Source organism: Nomascus leucogenys, unplaced genomic scaffold, assembly GCF_006542625.1.
Source record: "Nomascus leucogenys isolate Asia unplaced genomic scaffold, Asia_NLE_v1 2701_35851_qpd_obj, whole genome shotgun sequence".
Lineage (NCBI taxonomy): Eukaryota > Metazoa > Chordata > Mammalia > Primates > Hylobatidae > Nomascus > Nomascus leucogenys.
In genome coordinates, this window is record NW_022095831.1 from 1,308 (window position 1) to 15,698 (window position 14,391).

At 47.2% G+C, this 14,391-nt stretch overlaps 2 non-coding genes across 2 annotated transcripts; one reads left to right on the forward strand and one right to left on the reverse strand.

Annotated features, from left to right (window-relative positions):
* The first annotated feature begins 241 nt into the window (after positions 1-241).
* Positions 242-461, forward strand: LOC115833726. Its single transcript, XR_004029062.1, has one exon. It is a non-coding gene; the product is annotated as a small nucleolar RNA U3 (small nucleolar RNA).
* Positions 462-2,105: 1,644 nt separating this feature from the next.
* On the reverse strand, positions 2,106-2,321 carry LOC115833725. The gene has a single exon (XR_004029061.1). It is a non-coding gene; the product is annotated as a small nucleolar RNA U3 (small nucleolar RNA).
* Positions 2,322-14,391: the final 12,070 nt, after the last annotated feature.

Genomic DNA, 14,391 nt, shown 5'->3' on the forward strand with positions numbered 1-14,391 from the left:
TGTCATTCAGTATTATGCTAATTAAGCATGCCTGTTTTTTAAACGTCTTAAAACAATTTTTAAAATTGCGTTTCCACCTAAAACGTTACAATTTGTCAAGTGATAATATTGGAAAAGACGTTATTGCCTAACTACTTTCCTATTTGTTTCCTAATGGCATCGGAAATAGCGAAAGTATCTCGCCATCAGTGAAAAGTTTGCGGCCGGTGTAGCCCCAGCTAGAGGCTGCGAGGCGAACGTTAAGACTATACTTTCAGGGATCATTTCTATAGTATGTGACTAGAGAAGTTTCTCTGAACGTGTAGAGCACCGTATAAACCACAAGGAGGAGTTGTAGCGTTGTCTTCCTGAGCGTGTAAACCGGCTTTTGGTGTTGCTCGGATGCAACTGCCGTCAGCCATTGATGACCGTTCTTCTCTCCGGCTTGGCGAGTAAGAGGGAGAGAACGCAGTCTGAGTGGTTTTCTCTGTCTGTTGCTCAACGAGAGTAGGCATAAGGCGGACTGCGTGGGGTGTTTGCGTGTAAAGTTTGGTTGGCGCCTGGCGGACCACGAGGGTAGTTGTTCAAGGCTCCTTGTTTTTGTCAGCGGTAGGTGTTGCGTGACATCTGGGTACCGTTTTAGTTTTGGCGGGGGGGAAGGGCTTGGGTACGTCACACTCGTCAACTCAAGTGATTGGCCTCCCAAAGTGCTGGGATTACGGGCGTGAGCCACCGCGCTTGGCCAATAAAATACTGTCTATTTTATTGTCAGTTTTGAGACAGAGTTTCCCTCTTGTTGCCCCGACTGGAGCGCAAGGGCACAATCTCAACTCAGCGCAATCTCCGCCTCCCGAGTTCAACTGATTCTCCTGCCTCAGCCTCCACTATCGCCGCTCACTGTGGCCTCGACCTCCCAGGCTCAAGCAATCCTCCCACCTCGGCCTCCAGAGTAGCTTGGACTACAGGTGCCCACCACCATGTCTGGCTAATTATTTGTATTTTTAGTAGAGATGGGTTTTCGCCATGTTACCAAGGCTGGTCTTGAACTCCTGGACTCAAGCGATCCTCCTGCCTTGGCCTACCACAGTCCTGGGATTACAGGCGTGAGCCACCGCGCCTGAGAACTGTAAGAAATAAATTTGTGCTATTTAAACCACAAAGTCTGTGTATTTTGTAATGGAGCCCAAGGAAAGACAAGCAGCTTCTTCTAAAACTAAACATACTCTTTCTTCCCATATGATCAGAACTCATGCCTCTTGGTGTCTATCCAAATGAGTTGAAAATGTATGTCCACACAAAAACCTGCACACCTATGTTTATAGCAGCTTTATCCATCATTGCCAAAACTTGGAACTAAGATGTTCCTAAATAGAGCCGGCGGCTGTGGCTTGTGTCTGTAATCCCTGCTACTTGGGCAGCTGAGGCAGTCACTTGAGATCAGCAGTTTGCCCAGACTGGTCTCAACAAAGTGAGACCCCATCTCTATAAAAAATACTTTTAGGGCCGGGTGCGGGTTGGCTCACGTCTGTAATCCCAGCACTTTAGGAGGCCAAGGCTGGTGGATCACCTGAGGTCAGGAGTTCGAGACCGGCCTGGCCCACATGGTGAAACCTTATCTCTACTAAACATACAAAAATTACCCAGGTGTGGCGCCGCATGCCTGAGTCCCAGCTACTCGGGAGGTTGAGGCAAGAGAATCGCTTGGACCCGGGAGGTGTATAGGTTGCGCTGAGTCCAGATTGTGCCATTGCACTCCACCCTGCTTGAACTCGAGAGGCGGAGGCTGCAGTGAGCCGAGATCGCCGCCATTGCACTCCAGCCTGGGCGCCAGACAGAACAAGTGACCCCGACACCTCGTCTGGAAGGTGGTGTGGTGGGCGGGAGGGAGACGACGTCAAGATTGACAACGAGAAAGGGAGGGGATGCAAAGAGATACTATGACTTACCACAGCATCCCCCTTCTCCAACCCTACCACTGAAAAACCACCCGTCTGACGTGACGCAACACTTACCGCCGACAAAACAAAGCTTTCTCGTGCCATGCGAGAGCGAGACAAATCAACCACACGCAAGCACCCAACAGGCCCCCCCTCACACCTCTCTCATTGAGCCACAGATGAAGAAAAACCACTCAGACTGCGTTCTCTCCCTCTTACTCTCCAAGCCGGAGAGAAGAACGGTCATCAATGGCTGACGGCAGTTGCATCCGAGCAACACCAAAAGCCGGTTTCACGCTCAGGAGACAACGCTACAACTCCTCCTTGTGGTTTTCGGTGCTCTACACGTTCAGAGAAACTTCTCTAGTCACATACTATAGAAATGATCCCTGAAAGTATAGTCTTAGCGTCCGCCTCGCCGCCTCTAGCTGGGGCTACACCGGCCGCAAACTTTTCACTGATGGCGAGATACTTTCGCTATTTCCGATGCCATTAGGAAACAAATAGGAAAGTAGTTAGGCAATAACGTCTTTTCCAATATTATCACTTGACAAATTGTAACGTTTTAGGTGGAAACGTAATTTTAAAAATTGTTTTAAGACGTTTAAAAAACAGGCATGCTTAATTAGCATAATACTGAATGACAGCCACTCACAACCTGAATTTTTAAAGCGGGAAGTGTTTGCTCCTGGTGTGGTGCGCCCGCCTGTAATCCGGGAATCCCAGCGTTTTGCGAGCCCACGCCCAGGCCCAGGAGGGAGGATCCTTTGTTCTATGAGTTCGACGCCAGCCTAGGCAATATAGCGGAATCCCGTCTCTACCAAGGCGGGGCAAAAATCAACAACGAGCTGGGCGTGATGGCACCGTCTGTAGTCCCGGCTACTCGGGAGGCTGAAGCGGGGTGATCGTTTGAGTCAGGGAAGCTGGCTGAGTTCAGAGCTGCAGTGAGCTTTGATCAATCACCCCACTGCACCCCAGCCTGGGAGACAGCGAGATCTTGACTCTTAACAACAATTTTTTTTAGGGGGCATGGTATAAAATAGATACAAAATTTACCATTTTCACCATTTTTCACCTCACACAAGGCAGGACCTGGCGACACATCAGACGCCCCACCTCACACTCGGGACCCTGAGACACTCATTGTTCACCAAACAACTCGCTCCCTCCTCCGCTGACAGAGGAGTCAGTCCATCTGGACTGGATGGGCTCCGTGTGCGCGAGTTCAAATCCTGCCTCACCACCTGCTGCCTGGCGCTTTTCTTGTCTAAGCCGCAGTTCCTTCTGTGTGGTGGGGATAACAGCACAACCTGCGTCAGAAAGTTGCAATGAGAACTAAATGCGTTCAGCTGGCGCGGTGGCTCAGGCCTTAATCCTAGCACTTTGGGAGGCCAGAGCCTGAGGACGGCTTGAGGTCAGGAGTTTGAGACTAGCCTGGTCAACATTGTGAGACACCCCCCCCCCCCCCCCGCCCCTGTCTCTACAATTTTTTTTTTTTTTTTAGCCGGAGTCTAGCTCTGTCGCCCAGACTAGAGTGCAGTGGCGCGATCTCAAGTGAGCGATCTCAGCTCACTGCATGCGCCGTCTCCCGAGTTCAAGCGATACTGCTGCCTCATCCTCTCGAGTAGCTGGGACTACAGGCGCGTGCCACCAAGCCTGGCTAGTTTTTTGTATTTTTGGTGGAGACGGGGTTTCACCGTGTTAACCAGGATGGTCACAATTTCCTGACCTCGTGATCCGCTCGCCTGAGCCTCCCAAAGTGCTGGGATTACAGGCGTCAACCACCGTGCCCAGCCTACAAAATATTTTTCAAAACGCGTCGATCAGTATAAAGCGCCATGCCTGGCACATCCTGTGCTCATTCTGCTATCGTGACAAAATCGTGCTCAGGCCTCTGCCACCTGCAAACAAAGTCTCTCTCTCTTTGACATTTACCCATCACCGTTTCAACCTGCGCAGTCTCTCCTTCTCCCTCCCCTTCTGAATTTTAACAAATATCCCTCTTCTGTAAAGTGGCTGAAAAAAAAAAAAAAAAAGGAAAACAGATCACAATGGCTTAGACAAATAAGGGTTTATTTCCCCTGTCACTGTGAACCTGGAGACCAGCCGTGGTTGGCACTGTTTCCCCAGCCCAGTGATGGCAGGGCTGACATCCTCTGTAATGCGCTTGGCGTTTCCCCCTTGTTTACAGCGTGGCTGATTCTTGCGGTCCTGCCGCAGGGGTTGTTCAGGGATGCACCGAGAAGTAGTGTGAAGAATGATGAAAGAAAGACACAGAAAAGCGGGATTAGGAGGGACGGTTCCCTGATAGGGAAGCGCCGACAGCTCTGGTTTATTCAGTGCTTTTATACATGCCAGGGGTCAAAAGTCCAGATAATAATTGTTTTTGTCTTCCTTTGATGCGGCCTCTGCAGTCTGTCTTGTGCTAACTATTAACTATGAAAAGCCATTCACAGTGCTTCACTGATCTGGTAAGAACAGGAAGGTACCCATAACAGGATCTTCGGTGGGGTCTTTGCCATGCCACCTACGATCTCCGGTGGGGTCTTTGCCATGCCACCTACGATCTCCGGTGGGGTCTTTGCCATGCCACCTACTTTCCTGTCTGCAGGCTTTGCCAATGCATGGGAATGTGAATTTGGCTCCCCACCGTTCCCCCTTTTCTTTCTAAAAGAAGCCGTTGATGATTTATCTGGAGCTGGGTGATGGCAGAGAAGGCTCCTCGGAGACAGACTGGGAAAACACAAAGAATTAATAAAACAATACCTGCAAGGGTGGCTAGACTGATAATTATAGCAGACAAATGAGATGTAGGAGATAACTTATGAAAAATGGACAAAATGCTATCAGCAACATCCTTAGGATTTACAATATCTAAATGTGCTTGTTGCATTGTTTGTATTTCATTATGTAGCGAGGCAACATCTAAAGTGAAGTTGTTAGCTGACCAGACTCCATGAAGGTGTGCCTGCACTTTTTCCCAGCTCCACTGAGATTGATTATATTCGTGAGCTGTTATACAGATCCATTCATATTCGGCACGACATTTTAGGGGGAGTCTAGTAGATAAGGCCTCTACTCTCATGCCTAGAAATTCGACAGCCTCTTCTAGTGCATTCAACTTTGCATTGATTTTTAAATCAATCCGTTCTTGAGTTCCTAAAGCAGTGCTAGTATTTTTTGCAAAGTCATTTACAAAGTGAGCAGTTTGAATAGATTGTGTGATAGCCACAGCTGCAGTTGCTGCAGTAGCTACAGCAGTAACAAGTGCTACTATTCCTGCAATGAGAAGTCCTAAAAAGCGTTTTGTTCGGGACAGAGACTCAACAACTATTTGTAATGCAGCAAAACCAGGATCGGTATACCAGGTTTCATTAAGATGAACAGGGAGCATCACGAAAGGAGGCTGCTGTAAAATAGCCAAAGTTAGGTTGAAATTGTCTCTAGTAACACAGTTGGTAAGGTTACAATGCAGGCAATGAATAATGTATTTCTTTTCACCTTGATGGGAAATATTATGAGCTAAATGTGGGGACACTAACTTGCCCATGTGGACTTGTACAGTAATATTAAAAAGTCCAGAAAGGAACACATAGGGAGCACGCACACAGGCACGCAACCCAGTTCGAACTCGCTTGTGAGTGGTGTGAGTGGTCTGTTCTGGAGAGTGTTCTGGAGAGAGAGAGAGGAATTCTACCTCTCCTAAAGCAGCAGCGGCTCGCCAAATGTGTTCTTGTATTCGTCCCTTCTGAGTGGTAATAATAGGCATCGTCCAATCTCCAGTAGCGGTATTACGCGTCCCAGAAGGAAGGCGAGCATATGGGTGAGACCAGTCAGTAAGAGTAATGTCATAATGAGGAATTTGATGTTGAGTTCCAGGCAGATAGGCACAACTTTGCCATACAGGATATTTAGAGACAACATGTTGTCCAGGCACGACAACAGGGCATGGGGGAAGGACATGAGGCGGATGTTGGCTGTTTGGGGCGACCGCCTTAGTGGGAAATCCTGAAAAGCCCCGGAATGAAAGCCACCACTGCACAATAGTATGTAACGCCGTAGGCAGATATCCTGCCACACGTCGAATTTCATACCCAAGAGTAAGACAGCCAGCCATTGGGGTAAAGGAAAGGCAAATAGGCAGTGTAGCAGTGGATCCTGTATAATTATATATGGTGGAAACAGGGATAATAAAGTCTCCATCTAAGCCCCCAAATAAGTCTGTGTTATTGGTATATACAGGCACATTAGCGTCATTCCATATAACAGGACGCAAAAGAGGGGGTTCAGGCACATAAGCCCAATAAGTTTTTCCTTCAGTGGGCAATACCTGGGAGCTCAGGAGAGCCAGCATGGCCAGGAACAAATTTTCAGGAGTGAAAGGCTTGCTTTCAGTAGTAAGCATATCTTGAGCGGTAACTGCAAGATGCTTTATTTGACCCCAAGTTGGGAAGGGAGAATTACGTGTTCCCATGGCTAGGCGGCGAGGGCGCCGACGACGGCGAGGAGCTCCGCGACGAGCTCCCGGAGGACTGCTCGAGGGGCTGTACAGATTGAGGTTTCTCATCCTCACCAGAAATCCGTTCCGCATGCCGGACGAGCCTCTCCGGAATCCACCGAGGTCCGCCATTAGACCCTTCGGGAAAAACACAAACACTCCCTCGTCCCCATATCAGCACAGGGTCAGGTCCATGCCATTGTCCAGTCAGTGGGTCCTTCCACCTTACAAGAGCTTTTGTAGATGCCTCCGGATGCCAAAACCGCTCAGCAGCAGAGCGTCCTGCAGCATCCAGGCGCAAAAAATTCAACACATATAAAGCATGATGCAAATAATTCGCAGGTGTGCGGGGGTAAAGTTCCCCCTTTTTAATTTTTTCAAGTTGATGTTTAATGGTGGAGTGTGCACGTTCAACAATACCCTGACCCTGTGGGTTATAAGGGAGGCCAGTGCAATGTGAAATATTAAATTGTGCAAGGAAAGAGTGAAAAGCTTTAGCAACATAAGCTGGCGCGTTATCTGTTTTGAGTTGCCGAGGAATTCCTAAAGTTTGAAAACAATAGAGTAAGTGAGCTTTAACATCTTTAACAGCCTCTCCAGAGCGTGCGGAGGCTAAAAGAAAACCTGAAAACGTATCTATACAAACATGGATATAACTAGATTTACCAAAAGGTGGGCAGTGAGTAACATCCATTTGCCACAAATGTAGGGGCTGCAAGCCTCGAGGATTAACTCCATAATGGGGAACAGGTTGCAGTTGAGGGCAGGCGGAGCAATGCTTTACAATAGCACGAGCAGCTTCACGAGTGATTTTGAACTGCAATCGTAAACTGTGAGCATTTTGATGATGTGTGGCATGGGAATTAGCTGCTTGCTGGACAGCATTTTCTGTGAAGAAACAAAGTTTATCAGCAGCTGCATTTCCGGCAGACAACGGTCCAGGCAATAGAGAATGACTCCGGATATGTCCTACAAAATAGGCAGCGGTACGCTGTCGACAACATGATTGTAAAAGTGAAAGTAACTGGTAAAGTTCATCATCAAGCAAGGAAGAAATAGTAGCAGATTCGATATGAGTGCTACTGCGAAAAACCCACTCACTGTCAGTATAGCTGTTAGTGGGCTCAGAGGGAAACATTTGCAGGGCCTGGCATACGGCAAAAAGTTCAACTCGCTGCGGAGAAGAATAAGTAGTGGGAAACCGAAAAGGACGGTGGTCAGCGATGACGGCTGCAACACCTGTTTTTGAACCATCAGTGAACAAAAGGTGAGCATGGGCTAATGGCTGATGACAATGATGAAGAGGGAGAACAAATGAGGTACGCTGAAAAAAGGTTAACAATTTATGTTTAGGGTAATGAACTGACAATTGACCAGTAAAATTGCTAAGTGCTATTTGCCAAGAAAGATTGAATTGATAAAGAGAAACAACTTGTTGTTGAGTAAAAGGAACAGTGAGGATATCAGGGTCTTTTCCATATATTTGGCGAGACCTTTTGCGGCCAGCCATAATAAGTTGACTCACTAATTCTGCATAAGGCTGGATAGTCTTGTGACGAGTGGAGGGCAGATGTAACCACTCTAAAGGAGAGTGTTGCCAAAACACCGCTGTGGGATATAAGTGAGGGGTAAGAATTAACAGAAGCAGAGGTTGAGTGTAATCTACGCGAGAAACATGAGCTTGTTGAATTGCGGACTCTACAAGTTGTAAGGCTAGTTTTGCTTCTGAAGTAAGAGTCCGGGGAGAAGTAGGATCACTGCTTCCTCTTAAAATATTGAACAAAGGTAATAAGTCAGCAGTAGTAAGGGACAAAAAAGGTCGAACCCAGTTTATGTCTCCAAGCAATTTTTGAAAATCATTGAGTGTTTGCAATTTGGAGAGGTTAAATTGTATCTCTTGAGGAGAAACAGTCGTTTCTGCAATTTTTTGACCAAGATAAATAAGAGGAAAGGTTTGTTGGATTTTTCTTCTGCTATTTGCAGACCAAAGGTAGGTAAATGCTGTTGTAAAAATAATAAGGCTTGCCGTAATTCTGCGAAAACCTCTCCTGCAATTAAAATGTCATCCATGTAATGTAAACAATAAATGTGAGGAAACTGAGCCCTAAAAGATTGTAAAGCCATGGCCACATACTTTTGACATAAAGTAGGGCTATTAGCCATGCCTTGAGGCAAGACCTTCCACTGATATCTAGCCATTGGCTGTTGAAAATTAATAGAGGGTAGGCTAAAAGCAAATCGAACTTTATCACTTGAATGGAGAGGAATTGTAAAGAAGCAGTCCTTAAGATCTATAACAAAGGCTGGCCAATTTTTTGGTATAGCTGTAGCAGAGGGAAGGCCAGGTTGCAATGCCCCCATGGGTAACATAGTGGCATTTACGGCTCACAAATCTTGCAATAACCTCCACTTTCCAGATTTCTTTTTAATAACAAATATCGGTGTATTCCAAGGGCTAGTAGATGGTTCAATATGACCAGCAAGGAGCTGCTCCTGAATTAATTGAGTGGCTGCCAATAATTTCTCCTGAGTTAAAGGCCACTGATCCACCCAAACAGGTTCATTAGATTTCCACTGAATAGCATCTGCAGTTAAGGGGGCAGCTAGGATCAGTGGCCTTGGGGAAAACCCAAACCATGTCGATCATTTTTTGGTGTAACTTGTACTGGAGCAAGAATGCCAGTGTTATGTTTTCCTAATCCTTGGTTGGGGAGCAGTCCCTGATGGAGCAAACTGTTGAGAGACAATGGGATTGGGACTAAACAAATAAACTCCCATTTGTTGTAACACATCACGTCCCCATAAATTACAAGGTAAGTGGGGTAACACATAGGGTTGAAACTTTCCTTGGTGACCTTCTTGGTCAGTCCAAGTTAATATTTGTGCACTTTGCTGGGGGTTTTGAGACATTCCAATACCTTGTAGATGAGTTATAGAGGCAGTAAGAGGCCATGAAGCGGGCCAAAATTGTAAACTAAATACAGAAACATCTGCTCCAGTATCAATTAAACCTGAAAAAGTCTTTCCTTCTATTTGAAGTTGCAGGGTAGGCCCCTCGGCATCAACAGTCTGCAGCCAGTAGACATCAGAGGAACCAAAACCGCGACTGCCGCGCGCAGTAGAGGAAGCTGTTTGCCCTATTTGAGAAACACAGCGTAAAAGTAGAAGTTGGGCCACACGCTGACCTTTAGATACAGTGACTACAGCTTGAGAGGTGGAAGCCATAACTTGAAGCTCCCCAGTATAGTCAGAGTCAATTATTCCAGGATAGACAATTAACCCCTTAAAGAGGACACTGCTTCTTCCAATAATTAACCCAACAGTCTCCTTAGGGAGAGGCCCAAACACTCCTGTAGGAATGCGCTGCGGACCCATTTCAGGTGTTAGTACGTAGCTGGAGGTGGCACACAAGTCCAATCCTGCTGACCCTGGGGTGGCTCGTGAAAGGGATTGGAGGGACTTATGGAGGTCACTGGAGGGACTGTCTGAAGGGCCCCTATTGTTTGTCGGGCCCGGGGAGAGGCCCACTTCTGGTTTCCCTGAGGGGAAAGAGGGTTACCTTGAGAATCAGTACGAGACCTACATTCATTTATCCAGTGAAACCCACGTTGACATCGAGGGCACAAGGAAGTAGGTCGAGGCTTAGGTGACTTCCCTGAAACTGCGGGCATGTGGCGGCATTGGTTCTTAAAATGTCCTGGTTTACCACAATTAAAACAAATTTGATTACCTCTCTTGTTCTGAAGCCGCTTATTTTGGCCCCTACCCTGCACTTGCAAATAAATCTGGGAAACAGGAACTCCTTTCATAGCTGCAGCATAAGCCACACCTTGATTAAAAGCAGGACCAATTTCAGAACATAAGCGAATATAATCTTCCAGAGTCCCATTTTTCTTATATGGGCGAATAGCGGCTTGACAAGCGCCATTCGCATTTTCAAAAGCGAGTTGCTTTACAATAACAGTACCTGCCTCAGGGTCACTGATCACTCGGCCTACTGCTTGTAATAACCGAGAGACAAAATTCTGATAAGGCTCGTCAGGTGCCTGGCGAATTTTTGTAAGTTCCTCTGTGCGTTTGGAGGATGGTAATCTCTTCCAGGCAGAGAGGGCAATATTGGATACTTGATCATAAATCCATCTTTCCCAACCAATTTGATTAGCAGTATCTGAAAAGTTACCTAAGCCAGTAAGCATTTCATAAGTAACCTGATTACCCGCCAAACGATTACGGCGAGAAACCTCCTCAGCTTTTTCTAAAAATTCAGTTTTCCACAACAAATAGTCACCCCCGTCTAGGCAGGCTTTTGCTATGCCCTTCCAGTCATTAGGAGGTAAAGCATCCTCTGCCAAGGTCTCCACCATGGCTAAAGTAAAGGGTGCTGTAGTTCCATATTGAACTACAGCGGCCTTAAGGTCCTTTAAAGTCTTCAAAGGTAATGGTTCATGATATTGCTGTTGATCTTGGGGATGAAGTCTAACAGGGAAAGCATGAAATCCCTCAAGAGTTTCCCCCGACATACGAGCTTGATGAAGAGCCCCTTCAAGGGGAGACATAACAGTGGCAGGCAAGGTGCCCGATTTTAAGGGAGGCAAGCAAGCATTAGGAGCCCCAGGGGGCTTTTTAATAAAGGTAGCTGCAAAAGTATGTACCAGGGCCTCCTGTTCCTCTTCAGAGGCAGGCATGGGCGTCATTCCCAAGGGTTGAGGCTGTATACAAATTTCAGGAGTCTCCTCGGGGGCCGACGGAGGAGGAGGAGGCAAATCCTCAGGAGGAGATGAAAAAGGCTTGTATGCCTCAGGACACGGGACTAGGCATTCTTGGACCAGATTAAAAAGCCCAAAGGTGTCTACAGGAATTCTATCAGGGCCATGCAGAGTATAATGCTTCCGCAGGCCTTCCCCCACCTTTGACCAGGTATCCATGTTAATAGTGCCCTCCTCAGGAAACCAAGGACATGCCTCTTGTACTGTCTCCAAGAATTTTTCTAACTGCTTAGTTTTCATAGAAGCCCCACGGGCATGCATCATAGATTGCAAAACTTGAATATAAAGAGCTCGTTCCTTAGAACCAGAATGTCCCATTTTTACTCCTAATGTATAACTATGCGCCCACAACTGTTTATACTCACACAACTTCTTCAGCAGGCCTTACCAGAACTGGGCGTTCTTCTCACAGTATTTCTCGGGTCCCTGCTCGGGCGCCACCTCTTGCGGTCCTGCCGCAGGGGTTATTCAGGGATGCACCGAGAAGTAGTGAGAAGAATGATGAAAGAAAGACACAGAAAAGCGGGATTAGGAGGGACGGTTCCCTGATAGGGAAGCGCCGACAGCTCTGGTTTATTCAGTGCTTTTATACATGCCAGGGGTCAAAAGTCCAGATAATAATTGTTTTTGTCTTCCTTTGATGCGGCCTCTGCAGTCTGTCTTGTGCTAACTATTAACCATGAAAAGCCATTCACAGTGCTTCACTGATCTGGTAAGAACAGGAAGGTACCCATAACAGGATCTTCGGTGGGGTCTTTGCCATGCCACCTACGATCTCCGGTGGGGTCTTTGCCATGCCACCTACGATCTCCGGTGGGGTCTTTGCCATGCCACCTACTTTCCTGTCTGCAGGCTTTGCCAATGCATGGGAATGTGAATTTGGCTCCCCACAGCTGATGGTGCTCCTGGCGTTGCATCTGCCTCCGCATTTAAGACAGAAAGGAAAAGGAATGGTTACCTTCAGGGTTAATTGAAAGCATTTGTCACTTTTGTGAATAATTTCCCAGGCGCCCCACCCCCTCACCCCCACTCCCACCCCTGCCACACACACACAATGAGATCTAATCAGACTCCATAGATGTCATTGGCCAAAACTGTGTCACATGGTCACTCCTAGCTGCAACAAAGGTAAGTAGTTTCTCTTTTCCAGCCTCCACAGTGGAAAGCAGCAGGGAACAGGGGAATTGGGAATGGCACACATTGGTCAGTCAGCTATTGTAATAGCGTCTGCCACACCTTCCCCCTCCGTCTTCTTCCAGCCCCTCCACTCCCCAGGACCTGACTTCCAGCCACCCCTGACCTCCTCCTTCATCCAGGGGCCACCTGTTTCCATATCTTTTGGGATATCAGAAGCTCACAACTCTGGGGCTGCACTTCTACAGGGTAGCAATCAGATGACACTGAGTAGAACTGCATCTTTCTTTCTTTCTTTCTTTCTTTTTTTAGACAGAGTCTCACTCCATCACTCCAGTCTGTACACTAGGCTGGAGGGCAGTGGTGCGAACACTGAAGCCTCGACCCCCTGGGCCCAAGTGATCCTCCTACCTCAGCCTCCGAAGTGGCTGGGACTATAGGTGCATGCCACCATGCTCAGCTAATTTTTTTGTTTGTTAATTTTTTTGTAGAAACAGTGTCTCTTGCCAGGCGCGGTGGCTCACGCCTGTAATTCCAGCAGTTTGGGAGGCCAAGGCAGGTGGATCACAAGGTCAGGAGTTCAAGACCAGCCTGGCCAATATGAAACCCTATCTCTACTAAAAATACAAAAATTAGCCAGGTCTGGTGGTGAGCATCTGTAGTGCCAGCTACTTGGGAGGCTGAGACAGGAGAATGGTTTGAACCCGGGAGGCGGAGGTTGCAGCGAGCCGAGATCACGCCACTGCACTCCAGCCTGGGTGACAGAGTGAAACTCTCTCAAAAAAAAAAAAAAGAAAGAAAAAGAAACAGAAACAGCGTCTCTTACTTTGTTGCCCAGGCTGGTCTCAAACTCCTGGTCTCAAGCGATCCACACAACTTGGCCCCCGAAAGTGCTGAGATTACAGGTTTGAGCAGCGCACCTGGCTTTCCATACTCAGATTCTGAAACACAGATCTCATCGTATCACACCTCTGGCTCAAAATCACCCTTAATAATTGGCTCTACTAGAGCCCCGTTTCCCTATACTCCCTGCCTTTGAATATATCAGTGTTGCAACACTGAAACACTTAAAGAATCTCCTCTGCTTTCTCTCTGGTTGCTTCTAGGATCTCTTCTTTGACTTTGGTGTTCTACATTTTCACTACAATATGTCCAGACATGAATTTCTTCCTGCCTATCTTGCGTGGGATTCATTGGATCTCTAGAATCTACGCATTTGGTGGTGCTTATTAGATATGGAAAAAAATGTCGGACTTTATGTTTTCAAATATTGCGTTTGTCTCGTTTTCCCATCTCTGTCTGGAACTGCTACCTATGTTAGATCTTCCTGTTGTATTCTCCCTGGCTCCTAAACACTTCTTTTCTTTGTTTTCTCCTCCTCCTCTTCCTCCTCTTCTTCTTCATCGTCTTCTTCTCCTCCCCCTCCTCCTCATCTTTCTCCTTCTCCTCCTTCTTCTTCTCTTTCTTCTTCTCCTCCTTCTCCTTGCTACTGCTGCCTCCTCCGGCTCCTCCTGCTCCTGCTCCTCCTGCTCCTGCTCCTCCGCCTCCTCTTCCTCCTCCTCCTCATCCTCCTCCTCCTCCTCCTCCCCCTTCTCCTCCAGCTTTCTCAGGTTGAATTCTTCTTTTTTTTCCCTCTATTTTCCATTTATTTTTCTTTCTGGGTTGAATTCTGGATAATTTCTTCAAATCCATCTTCCAGATCATGAATTCTCTATTTAGCTTTGTCTAAACTGTCATTTGAACTGTCCATTGAGTTTTTAATATGTTACTAGGTGTTAAATTTCTAGAAGCTCCATTTATTTCTCCTGCACATTTGCTTAGTTCTTCTCGTTCCTCACCCTTTGCTCATGTTGCTCCATCTTCTCCCACCTCTTCCCCTGGCAAATTCCTATACAACCCATTTCTTTCCATCCCCAGGGAGCTTTCCCTGACCTCCAGGATGGACTGGGGCTTTCTTGGGCCCTTCAGTCCCTGGGACTCCTTTGTCACAGCACTGATCACCTTCAGTCATGATTGGCTGGGTCTGGATCTACCTCCCCACCTCAGACCTGTGCTTCGCATAAGCAGGGGCCATATC